Raw genomic sequence first — 12,812 nt, 5'->3', positions numbered from 1 at the left:
GTTCATGAAGAATCCACTTTCTACTCTCATTATCTGAACATTTTAGTTACAAAGAGGTTTAAGGAAAGGTACCAGAAATACAGAATAAGAGCAAAATGGCAAAACACTTTGGCAAATGGCAAAATGGCAAAGCTCTTTTCTCCAAACAACACTGAAACATCAAGAGAGGGAAATGGGTTCAGACGCCTCCTCCTGTTTCTCATTCCATCTGTCTGTGTTTGTCTTTGTGGACAGAGACACAAGGAGAAAAGCAAAAAGAAACAACGGGCAATCAGACGACAGAGAGGAGATAGGGAATGGAATAAGTGATAAGTGCAAATACAAAAAACAGAAGGGGTGTGCATAAAATGAAAAGTGAACAAGAAGAAGAAGAAGAAGAAGAAGAAGAAGAAGAAGAAGCAGGGTAGTAGAGGGAGGAAAGCAGAGGCAGTAGATTTTAACCAGATGTAGAACTTTCACAGTGGACGTCAGCCAACAGGCATGTACTCATGCTTTAGCTATGTCATGGGCTGCCTGCTCTATCCTAAAACCTCCTCCCCTCCTCTCTCTATTTCTTTTAACCTCTCTCTCTCACTCACCCCTCTTCTCTCAGCCTCTCTCAACCCAATGTTACCCCCCTCTCTCTCTCTTTATCCCCCCTTTCGTCAATGCTTGCCACCTCTGACTCATTCAAATACTGTATAAACAGATGTCTGACAAAAGGAGGGACATGGGCTGCGTATGTGCATTGTCGTGATAAATACTGGTCACGAATTTCGTCTAGTCCTGGTAATAAGTAGTCTGGCACATTTAAAGGACATGGCTTTGAAATACAACAACTGGTTCCACGAAAGACCCAGCTACAGTCTACGATTTTAGTCTGACTGAGTTTGAGCAGATGCACAGGCTAGTATTTGCTATGATGGTGATTTTCCATCGAGTGCTCAAGAAATGAGAGAGAGACAGAGAGAGACAGAGAGAGAGAGAGAGAGAGAGTGGGCGGGACCAGACAAAAGAAACTGGAAAAAAAAATAAAACCATCTGTAATTCTCAAATGGAATTTCTTCCATCATCAGCCAAACCTCCAAACCAGTAGAGGAGGTTAACACACACACTAAGTCTGGTGGATCCAGCGGCCTACATACACTGTAGATCAACACAAACCCCTCCTATAGTTAAATTAGGAAGACTTGCCAAAAACCAAAACTACATGAGCTAATTCCAGAGATGGTTGTATTCATCCCTCCTTCACAATTAAAGATCCTAACTGACAAAGATGAACATTTAAAAAGATGACTCCTTGTTGTGTTTATGTTAAGCCAGCACTCCCTCAGATGAGACTTAGACCAGTAACTGGGAGTTAACTGGGAGTAGAAAGGTAGCTGAAGGTATTACATCCCCCTAAAGAGGCAACAAGGGGTCCACCTCACCCAGCTTGTGATGATGTCATCGGGCCAGTCCAAACAGCCAGGCTGGCAGGGGGTGCGGACTTTACTAATGACCGTAATGTGGGAAAGACGGCCCCTGCCACTTTAAGACTCATGTGCCCGCCACATGGCTCCATAAGGATGTAATGTATTCCAGGTGGGGCTTTTTTTTTTTTGTCTTTACTATGCTGGGGATGTACACAAATTCACTCTCTCACGCACATGCATGTAAACATACAAGAAGCCTGCGTAAGTGATCATACAAGTTCTGCACACACCATGAATAATTTAGCAAAAAGAAAACTGCACTCGTGTTGAGGGGAGTTTGTGCAGGAGGCCCCGACGACTCTGATCACCAACCATGACCGGCAGCACAGCTTCACACGCCTCTAATGACATACACACTTGTCCACACAACCAGACACAAACACAGGCACATATCATGCTTTGTCAGATACATTCAACATGGCCGTACTATCGTGCTAAAACGTACATTTTCTTAAATTTTCTCACAGCACAAACCCACAGTTATTTTTTCCATAGCCATGCAAAGTAGCATATTATAGGTTTATACAGGAAATATAAAGCATTTCAAGCCGAGCTACAAGCTCCTGTGGAGCACTGGAGTACTCGCATAAACTCTGAGCAATTTGCTAATTAGCAAGTTAAATATGATCCCTTTCTCTTCCTGCTGTTCGTGGGGCCTTCATTTCATCTTACCTGAAGCAGATCGATTGTTAACACAGTCTAACACGTGTCTAATTATCTTCTTCTGTGTTCTTTACAGTGTATATGAGGCTACACGTACAGTAAAGGAGATAATTAAAGGCTTAGCATTTAATACTATACTGTGATGTTTGTGGTTTCTCATGTTTACATTATCAATACAGTGCCCGCTTCCTATATACGTCAACCTGTGTAGTTTTGAAGGCCGCACTGTGTTTTAGTGATGTGTAACAGCCTGAGGCCTGGCTGTCTGTGAGGACTGTAATAAACAGCCACTAACTTCCACACAAAGTACCTGTGCTTACAGCCGCTCAGCAGGAACTCACCTGGGGTTTTCCTGAAGGAAGCCACCAATTAGTGCACTCCACTTTCCAAAATTAAGTCCCCCTAATGCTCCAAATCCATTGTAATGAATGGACTGTAATTTAAGAACAAGTGTCATATTTTGATTAGGTTTTTTATTTTCAAAATCAAAAGCTAGGAATAAATACCCTTACGTCTGTTAATTTGATGTTATTTGTTATGTTAGATGCACACGGATATACTGTATGTATTATTTGTATTTTACTGAGGACTGTATTGTTTAATATCTAGTAATAATTGTGTGTTTAAATGCTACTGCTGCCAAGGGGCTGCAGATGTAAATCAGTTGGTGCCATTAGAAATATTTTATCAGTATTTTCCTCCAGCACACTAATCTCCGACTTAATAGCCTCACTATGAGTGTTAGCACTGGGGCTCTTTAACATACAATACCACTGAGGGTTATTAGTGCAGCATTTGTTTTCAGCCACATACAGGTTTAAGTTGCAGCAGGGAGGAGGGACTTCATGCTGCGCCATAAGATTGGCCTCCTACCATGTCATTTAAGAGAAACACCACTCCCAAATATATTCAGATTTTAAGTAAATGGTGCACAAATCTGAGCTTTGAAACAAAGCAGTGGGGATCCGTATCAAACACAAACAAATCTGTATCTCTTAACAGTATCACAGGACACAGAAAACTGTTGCCTGCCGTAACTTGAATTTCTTTTTTTCTCCTTTTGTTTGGCTCTGCACAGTGTTTTCTCTGGACAGCAAACCCTAACATTTGGACTGTGATCCAAAACCATGGATCCAGACAAGCTGCGCTACAGGCAGAGAAGAAAAGAGAACGAGAGAGAGACAGGAGGAGAAGTGATGATGTGGAGCTTGTAAAACCAGAATAAAGTCAGCACGAGGAGGGTTTTTAGAAAAGGAGAGAGAGAGGAAAAAGGGATGAGTGTGCCAGTGTGTGTGTGTGTGTGTGTGTGTGTGTGTGTGTGTGCGTTCACGTGAATAGAAAAACAGAGACCAAAAGGTCCTCTCCCAAAAATGATGCTTTGTTAGGACACCAGAAGGCAGTTTAAAGAGTAATGAATGCGTTAATTAGTTTTGTTGTCACATTTGATATAAATTGAAAAGCAGCAGTCACTTGCTTCAGTTCAATTATAGCTTATTTGAGACAGTTCACTTTCATCACAGCTTTCATCATTAAATTATGAAGTGTAATGCTTGGCTAGCACAGTTGATTTAAATCAATGTAATTAAGAGCCTGTTAATTAAATTAGACATCAATTAAGCTAACTCGTGTTTGATATCTGAGATGTTGTGCTTCTCTAATGGCATCTTTTATCTTCCTCTTCATTATCTCCCTAAAGGCTTCTCTTTTAAAAGACTTTACATGTTTTGCTGGGTCCTGACTTACTTCCTCATCATCAGTATCTTTGCAGGACAGCATGGGGCTCTCGATGCAGAGGCTCCTCCTGCCATGACCAAGTGTAGGTCCCGTTGAAGGTCTTGGGGGAACTCCTTGCCTCCTTCCATTTCCTGTGACCCTCAAGAAACTGCACTTCTGCTCTTAACTTCTTACCACATAATCATATATGTTCTATATGCAAAATCACCGTCAGAGCTGTGTGAGTTGTGATATACAAGAACAAACTGATACTAGATGCCAAGAAGAAGTTGGGAGAAAATTAAGCCTCCCATCTTCGTAAATCCATGTCTCTTGTTAGCCCCCTTCTTTGTTCTTTAGCGGTTGTATGTACAAGCTTGGACTTGAGGCTAACAATGGAACGTACACAGAGTTAATACAAAACAGAATATAAAGGCAGTAATTCTAACAATGAATGTCTATGCCTGCATCTCACAGTATTAACATACCCACATACGTACATATATACACAGATGATTTTAATTTCATTAACTAGAAATGTCAGTAAGTTCCAATTTAAAAGATATATCTGTTATATCTACTAAGTTTCTGAAATAAACATTAGGAAAATGTCAGAAGTGACTGTTCAGTGTCAAACTTTGGCCCTTTGAAAATAAGAAAACTATTTCAGTTAAAATTAGCCTTGTCCACCACTGCTGGGGTCTTGGATTTGACGCTGGCTGGTTTTCCTGCTGCCGATAGGAGATGTCTTCCACCCACAGCTTTAGCTTCCTCTCGCAGCAGCCCTCCTCCCTCTGGCTTAGCGGGTGGAAAATGTGACACAGCAGCAGGCTAAAATGCAAGAGGTAGCGCTGCTCCCAGACACAGTGATCAAATGGAGACCAAAAAAAAGGATCTCAGAACTTGACTTACTTACTTTTCCAGGATTTATTCAGATTTAGGAGGCCACTGTTGATTTAATGAACACAATCCTGAGACCTGAGAGAACGTGACTTTGTGTAACACAAAGATTTAGATAGACCGTTAACTACAAGTGGGAAGTTACAAACAACAACAACATATGGAACATGTTCTGCTGTGGAGACAGATGTAGACGTATTCCCAACCCCCCAACACACACACACACACACACACACACACAAACAAAAGCAATCAATTTCAAATTGTCGAGTTTGTAGTTAACATGTGCCAACCATGTTAGCACCACAGTCTACATCCATGAGTGCTGCTAAATAACCTAATAATGAAAATCTTTTCAATAAATTGAGAATTTCAACAAAGTAGGATGGCAGAAATTCATTGTACTTCAAATTGCTGACACATCTTTGATCATCAATTGAGTTAAAATGCCTGTAAATGAATTCCTGGGATACATATCCAAAATCTCTTATGACGATCAAATGTCATAAAGAGAGAAGAGCAAAGAAATGAATGTCATAAAACAACAATACAATTTCTCCACTGTGTACCAAACTGAGGAAACATCTCAAATCAGACAGCAACGTTTCTGCTGTGACCGTAGTTCTCTCTCTGTCCCCAGGCCACATCATTTTACCACAAGTTTGGGGAAGCTGAGGAAGGCTGATTGCCCTCAGCAAGCATCCACCAGGTGTTTTATGTGGCAGGTGGAGGTTTGATTGGTAGCAGGTGGCAGACAGTTCAAGTGCTCATTTAGGCCCAGAGCCCAGTAAAGGCAGGGCACAGTCCATTTTAGTGGTTGACTACACCAACAAATCCCTGCTGAGGAGAGCGAGTCCTTGCTAGAGGAGTCTCAGTTCACTTATATTGCGCTCACTTCTACAACGTTGTAAATGGGTATAGAGGTTAGTACCATACATGTATACAGTGTATAGAGTTTACATTTATTATTATGGTTACATCCAGGATAGAGTGGGAGTAATCATTATTCAACATTTTTCAACCCACTAATTCTCAACACTAAACCAAGGTCTGACCTAGAAGCACAATAGAAATAAAACCTTACAACTCGTATAAACTCTCAATACATTCTCAGTCACAATGTCAACACCCACCCTACATCTCTGTCGGGCTCCTGAGAAAAGAGAAAGGAAACCATGTGTGTAAGTAGGCAACTGTTTCCTCTCAAGTTAATCATATCAACTTAAAAGGTGAAACTATGTCAGTGTTGTGTTTACAGCTTGTTATTCGCTGCTCTCGAGTGGCCAAAAATGACTTATAGCAGGTTTAAGTCAGTATTTCCTCCAAGCTGTTGGTGTCCATTGGTGCCATGTAGGAACAGGCATGCTTCAAGCCCTGGTCGAGTTTTGGTGTTACTGGCAAATCCTTCAGTCATCGCCTGATTTAAAATTTCCATTCAAAATGCTGGGGATTATTTGATAAAAATGAATTCTCAGCTCAAGAAGTTTTGAGTCTTTTGGCCCACCAGAGGTTTGTACAGCAGCATGAAACAGGTAAAAACTGTTTTTCCTGCATCAGAGGTCTTGCCTGGTTTAACAACATCCAACTGTTTTCTTCCTTCCCATCTGTGAAATCATTCAAGTGGAGGAGGTCTGGAGGAGTCATTTTACTTCCTTGTTGTCACACTGACTGCAGCCGTAAAGCCAGAGAGGAGAGGCGCTGGAGCTTTTCCTGACAAAAAAAACTCACACACTGTGTGAGCAAAGCTGAATTTACGGGGATTATTTTCAATTTAAACGTACAACACCAACACAAAAGTAACTCCTCAGCCTCTGGGGTGACACAGGCTTAGAAAAAGATGCTGACTTTCAATTTTGATCTTTCTAATCTATTTCCTTTGAGACGACAAAACCTGCACCACGTGTTGAATGTTTCCGCTTCCACTGAGATTAGGTGGACTATAAAATGTCTGTGGATCCCCTGGCAGTGATGTGAGAATACTTCAAATGTTAAATGGTTTTGTGACAGCTGATAAAGCAAAGATCACACTTGGCAGGATTAATAATAAGAAATAATGACAGGACGAAATAAAGGAGGTTTCTAGTTGGGTTCCCTCAGATGCCTCCTCTTCCTATACAGGACATGGAGGGGTTGAGGTCAGGCATGAAGGGGGTGGCATATGTGGCCTTTAAGTGATGCGTGGAGGGATTTTTTTCTCCTCAACTTTGACCTCACACCATAACTCTTGTTTGCCACCCATCATTGTCTCTGCAGGGACTCAACCATCTTTGGGTGAAACAGGAATGGAAAGACTGAAGGAAGAAAAGAAATTCAGCTTTTTCTCTGACATTTATTCTACCAGGCAGTATCTGCAGAGAGAATTACTCAGAGGCTGTTGAAGTCATGGAAGCAATATTATTGTGGTATGTGGACCTGGGACTGAAGGGAAACAACAGTTTCCATACTGGAAAAAAAGAACTGCATGATTCCTCCCTCCTGAAAGCTCGGCTAGTCAACATTCAAACTAAAAGTGCAGAAACCAGAGCAATTTGAAAGAGGTGGAGTTGTTGAGGGGAAGGGATGGGAGGAGAGAGAGAAACAGAGGTTTCAGATTTCCATTAGTGTTAATGTTAATGCCACAAATTGTCGTGTTCGCATCTTTTGCAGGGCTTTGTCGTTTTTTGCTTTGAGGGTATGAGGATGTCTCAATAACATTCTCAGTTTTAGCTCTTACATATTGCATATGGATACAAAGTGGTAGTTTAATGGTGTATCCTGCAGTATTAGAGACAGTTTGTTCATCTAAATTAGCTGAATATTTGTGTCTTTACCCATTTTGTGGAGCGCATTGTCTCCCTTTACTCTGGTGTGTCATCCGGGGCTCCAAGTGCATTTTCCCAGATGTGTAATGATATACTGCTGTGTTGAACTCGCCCCTAACCAGCCAGAGAGAGAGAGAGAGAGAGAGAGAGAGAGAGAGAGAGAGAGAGACTCCAGACAGCTGAACTCACTTAAATGTGTTCCTCATGTGTGCTGTAATATGGAAAAGATTTCAGCGCTCTCCCCTCCGCTCACCATAACTGAGCTCAGCTTAACCCTTCAACAGCCGAAACACACTGACTTCACTAAACAGGATTACGGCTGCTTAGCAAAGTCTTGGTCCTGTATCTTCCACCCTCGCTGTGCAAACTGTCTCTGCAACATTTGCTTAAACAGACAACAGTACAGTCAGATAGCGAACTTCAATTCAACCATTAAACAAAGACATAATTGTAACTGTAAGGAGATGAAGGTCTGCTATACTTCCTACAACTAGGATGACTCTAACCCCATAGAGTGTAAAAACCCTTCTGGGGTTTGTGAGTTTACTCAAAAATATTCAGTGTAAACCATTAAAACTAGAAACTTATGCTATATACACACAGTTTTAACCCAGCATTTAACAAGACTAAGAGACAGCTCAGTGACTGGCACAGCAGCAGTGGAACTACATGCTAATATCAGCATGCTAACCTTCTCACAATCACAATGCTAATATGCTAATGTTTAGCGGATATAGTGTTCACCATGTTTAACATCTTAATTTAGCGTGTTAGCATGCTAACATTTGCTAATGGGCCCTAAAAATAAAGTACAGCTGAGGCTGATGTCACTAGTTTGTATAGATGATAGATGGAAAGTTGAGGAATCCAAAACTGTTAATTCACCGTACAAATATCCATGTACCAACTGTCATGGCAATCCGTGGTCGAGACATTTTGGAGGATCGCAAAAGTCATCAGGATTCATCCTCTGGGCACCATGAATGCTATACAAAATCTCATCCAATAAATACTGAGATATTTCAGTCTGGACCAAAGTGGTAGACCAACCAACAGACGGACACGGCTCTCCCTCGAGCCATGCGTGGCAAGTGTGGCTAACAACTTCCTCTGGGTGATGTTAATTGTACAGTACTAAAGCCATGCCAACCATATCGCCAGGAGTTGAGTCAGAAGTTGAGTTTTAACCTCAACAACATGTATCTTTGAACTATTTTAAACTGATACACTGAACGAATAAACACCTGAATCTGACTGTGAATGTTATCTGTAATGGATGACATTTTGAGAGTAAAGTTGAATTTATGATTTCATTTTCCACATCCTGAGGACAATCTCCTTGACTTTTATCCTCCTGACTTTTATCTATGCTTCTGGAGAATATGGCCGCCCAGACTGAACCCGACTCTTTTGCATATTTTTTCAGCCTTTCAAAAGAAAAAAAATACATACATGGACATTCCCTAGCTCTTGCTCTTGCTCTATTTGAGTTGGACTTTTTCCCCCCTCTCTCAAACCACGGCCCAGCTCTATCTAGCAATTAACTGCCTGCCGTGGACTCTGGTGACATTGTGTGGGGATATTTCTGTCACGTTTATTATGCGTTTGCTGACCAGACTGTGAGTCATGTGGACATACAGGCAAATCTAACCATGTGTTAGCCCCAGCCAAGGGAGGTTCCCTACTTTGATTTTCTCCCTTTTGCCTTTTACTTTTTTTTGCAGTTCTCACGTTCTTTCACATCACTTCAGCTCTTTCACTGACAGAAAGGCTTTTTTGCGGGGAATTGTCTTTGCTTTGATTTTGATATATCCCCTGATGTACAACACAAGAAAGATGCAAGAAGCCATATTCACCAGAGAACAAACGCTATTTTCTTTGACTTGATTGTTAAGTGTATCTCCAGTGGAAGAACTATTCCCTCTGACTCATCTTCTCCACCATGCTTGCTTGTGTTTCCTGACACATATTTATACTCTCCCTTACCCCTACCCCTCACCGCTTCCCTGCACCCATCCCCAAACTGACATTAGACCAGCTCTTCAATAACCCCGCCTCCTCGCAGCTAAAGTCTAAACCTTTAAACAAGAAATATATTCCAGTGGAAACAGCCAGCAGATGTGGTAACCTGAGGGAGAGAAGACAGACAAAGACAAAGGGATGGCGGTGAAGGCAGGGGGAGACACTGAAGTGATATGAGAAACAAGGGGTAGGAGGGGAAACAGGAAAAGCAAGAGAAGGCAGGGAATGAGTGTGAAAAAGGCGTTTCATACACATAGACACATCACAAACGTGGCCGGGGTGTTGTATAATTTGAAGCACTTAAAGTAAATGAGTGCTTCTTAAAAAGCGTGGCCTGTCTTTTACTAGTTCTCCCCCAGTCCCTTCCTTCCTGGGTGCTACAGAGACAGACAGCAGGGTGAATAATGCCAGTGGCCTCAGCATGCTGATATGCGCTCGGGCCTGTCGGGCCAACAAGAGAGCTGAATTCTTTGACTCAGCCAGCCTTTTTTGATCGTGCTTAAAGACTCGAGCAAGTGTCAGCAGCTGCCAGGTTCTCCTCTAAAGAGCAGAGAAGGAAGTTGCTGCAGAAGATTCATTTTGGCCACAGAAACATTTTTGCTGCTAAATCTACATGCTGTACTTTCTGTAACCTGCTGCTGTCCTGACTGATTGCCTAAAGAAGTATTGATGTTTAACCTCTTAAATCCTGCTGTCCACTGCTGGTGGATAAGCCAGACATTGTTCAAACCCAGAGAACTTCATTTTAAATTGTTGTTAAATTCCCAAAGTTTCCAGAGATACCAAATATGTCCAGCTGAATTTGAGGGAAATGTGTTTAAAATGATGCCCACGACATCCTTGATATTTCTCTTTCAAATTTCTCTCTCTCTCTTTCATTTGGGTTTAGTGAGACTATGTAACTTTTGAAAGAAGAATTGAAAGAAAAATCACAATCTTCCTCTTACAAATGATAAGCTAAACTCATAAGCAATATAAAACAACATTGTCCAGTTCAACACACTCAGGGATTTTGCTGCTGTAGCCTAACATGGTCTGGTATGACCACTAACTCATGGCTAATCAGTCAGCTAATGTTAGCAAACTTTAGATAGATAGTGCTGTGTGTCACAGCGTTGATTTCAGTTTGTTTCGATCAACATATAAACACAGTCAGAAACTAAACCAAAATACTTCAGGGACATGGGTCATCATTCATTATCTCCAACCAATCAGTAAGACTTTTTCCCTTCTGCTTCCAATCTTTGTACTAATCTAACCAGCTGCTGTCATGTCATTTCACAATCAAGCTGACCAAATACAGGCTGGCCAACTGGGCACAAGAAATCAATATTTGGTGGCCCAGTAGGACTCAAACACTGTTGTGCCTCTTGGTGTCAGAATGTAAGAAATCTGCAGCGAGTGCTGATTCCCATTGTACGCCGCTACGCTCCACAGCTTAAAAATGTTTCATTATTCAACAAAATACATTTTTATCATAGACAAGCTGCGTTTCATAGTTTCTAGTTTTTCCTACAGTATTCCTGCGTGGAAAGTGTGCAGAGAGGAGAACGAGAAAAACTGCCTGGAATATAGGCTGTAATTTGAAAACCTCAACCGCCCCTGCATGTCTGCTGTGTGTGTGTGTGTGTGTGTGTGTGCAGTGCCCTGTTTAATTAGTGCCTCTGTGTGTGTGTGTGTGGGTGTCACAGAGGGCAGTGTGTCTGAACCTTTTTAGCCATCACTCTTCCATCACTCTTCAACCTTCAACAATTTTTTGATCTTTTCACATCTCTGTCCTGTCTCTCTTTGCTTCAGTCGGTGAAAGGATTATAGGTGTGTGTGTGTGTGTGTGTGTGTGTGTGTGTGTGTGTGTGTGTGTGTGTGCTCCTCCTCTTTAATCACTAACTTTCTCTCTGCTCCATCACTAAACTTCTTCTACAGACAGCTGCTGGTGTCTGAGTGTGTAGGCCACATACTCATACCGGTCACTTTATTTTACCGCAGGAACATAACTAGAAATGTTCTCAAAGAAAAAAAACGTCTCTCCCCTGAGAGGTAAGAGTCATTACAAATCAATACAAAGCTACTCTGATGATGATCCTGTTTCACCATGTGATATTATCCTATCATAAAACATTTGTATCCTGTTGGGGGAGGCGGGGAGGCGACAATGTCCCCATCCACGGAGATCACTGAATGGTCTGATGAGTATGAAATTGGTGTGAATCATATGCCATGGCCTTCACAATCACCACATCTCAACCTGATTGAACACCTATCTGCTAATGCTCTCTGTCAACATCATCAATCTAACAACAAAAGTGTCCTTTCAAAGCAGAGCTTCAGAGACTTGAATCTATACCAAGGAGAATTAAAGCTGATCGTGACTCAGCATCAACAGGGTGGGATTGCATTTACAAGAGTTTCCTCCCAGGCGCTGATGAGGCTTGTGTTCATGTTTAATGTTAATGTTCTTCAGGTTTAGGTTTGTGAACCTTGATGACGCCTGTGGTGAAACGCTTTGCTCACATAGTTGCACTTGTAATTTGATAAACTTTTGAAGAATACTAAAAACAAACGTCTCAGTGTGCGATGATCCTCTTTTGATTTTGTCGCCATGTTGAATCATCATGTTGGTTTGTCCTTTAATTTGGCGCCCATTTGTACATTGATGTTTTTGTTATTTAAACTAACACCAACGGTGAACATAGTGTGACCTCGTATGAAACTGTATATGTCATGTTCCACATCTATAAGAGCTTTGATATTATGGACATTTCACATTTGTATGCTGTTCATGAATATGTTTCATTCCAAGACGCTGACATTCAGTAGATGTTTTTCATGCCTCGCATCATGTGTCACCATCTGATCTTTTCTGTGATTCAAAGTCTTAATGTGACATGATAACATCAGATACACTATTTTGCTATCAAGGAGGCAACAGATGTACATTTGCATCTAAGCATACAGCAGTTGATCAAATCTCACCGGTTTGTGTGCTCTTTTCCTTACCAGCTGGCTGACAGGTTAACAGCCACCCCTGACATGAGAGGATCCGCTCCACCCATAATCCGTAGCGCTTTCGCCTGCATCAGAAGGGAAATATGAGACTCAGCGACTGAGGCCAGTGAGGAAACAGCCAATCAGAATGCAGCACATCTGGAGGAATCCTGTCTGCAGGCCCAGCTGGCAGTGCTATGGGAGACACCAGAGGAGAGGAGCAAGATGTTAGATTCAAAATGGCTGAAGGATTAAGAAGTAATCCTCAGGTCAA

Source organism: Enoplosus armatus, chromosome 16 (genome assembly GCF_043641665.1).
Source record: "Enoplosus armatus isolate fEnoArm2 chromosome 16, fEnoArm2.hap1, whole genome shotgun sequence".
In the NCBI taxonomy this organism is placed as follows: domain Eukaryota; kingdom Metazoa; phylum Chordata; class Actinopteri; order Centrarchiformes; family Enoplosidae; genus Enoplosus; species Enoplosus armatus.
The sequence above is the reverse complement of the archived record's forward strand: the minus strand, read 5'-3'. Positions refer to the sequence as shown.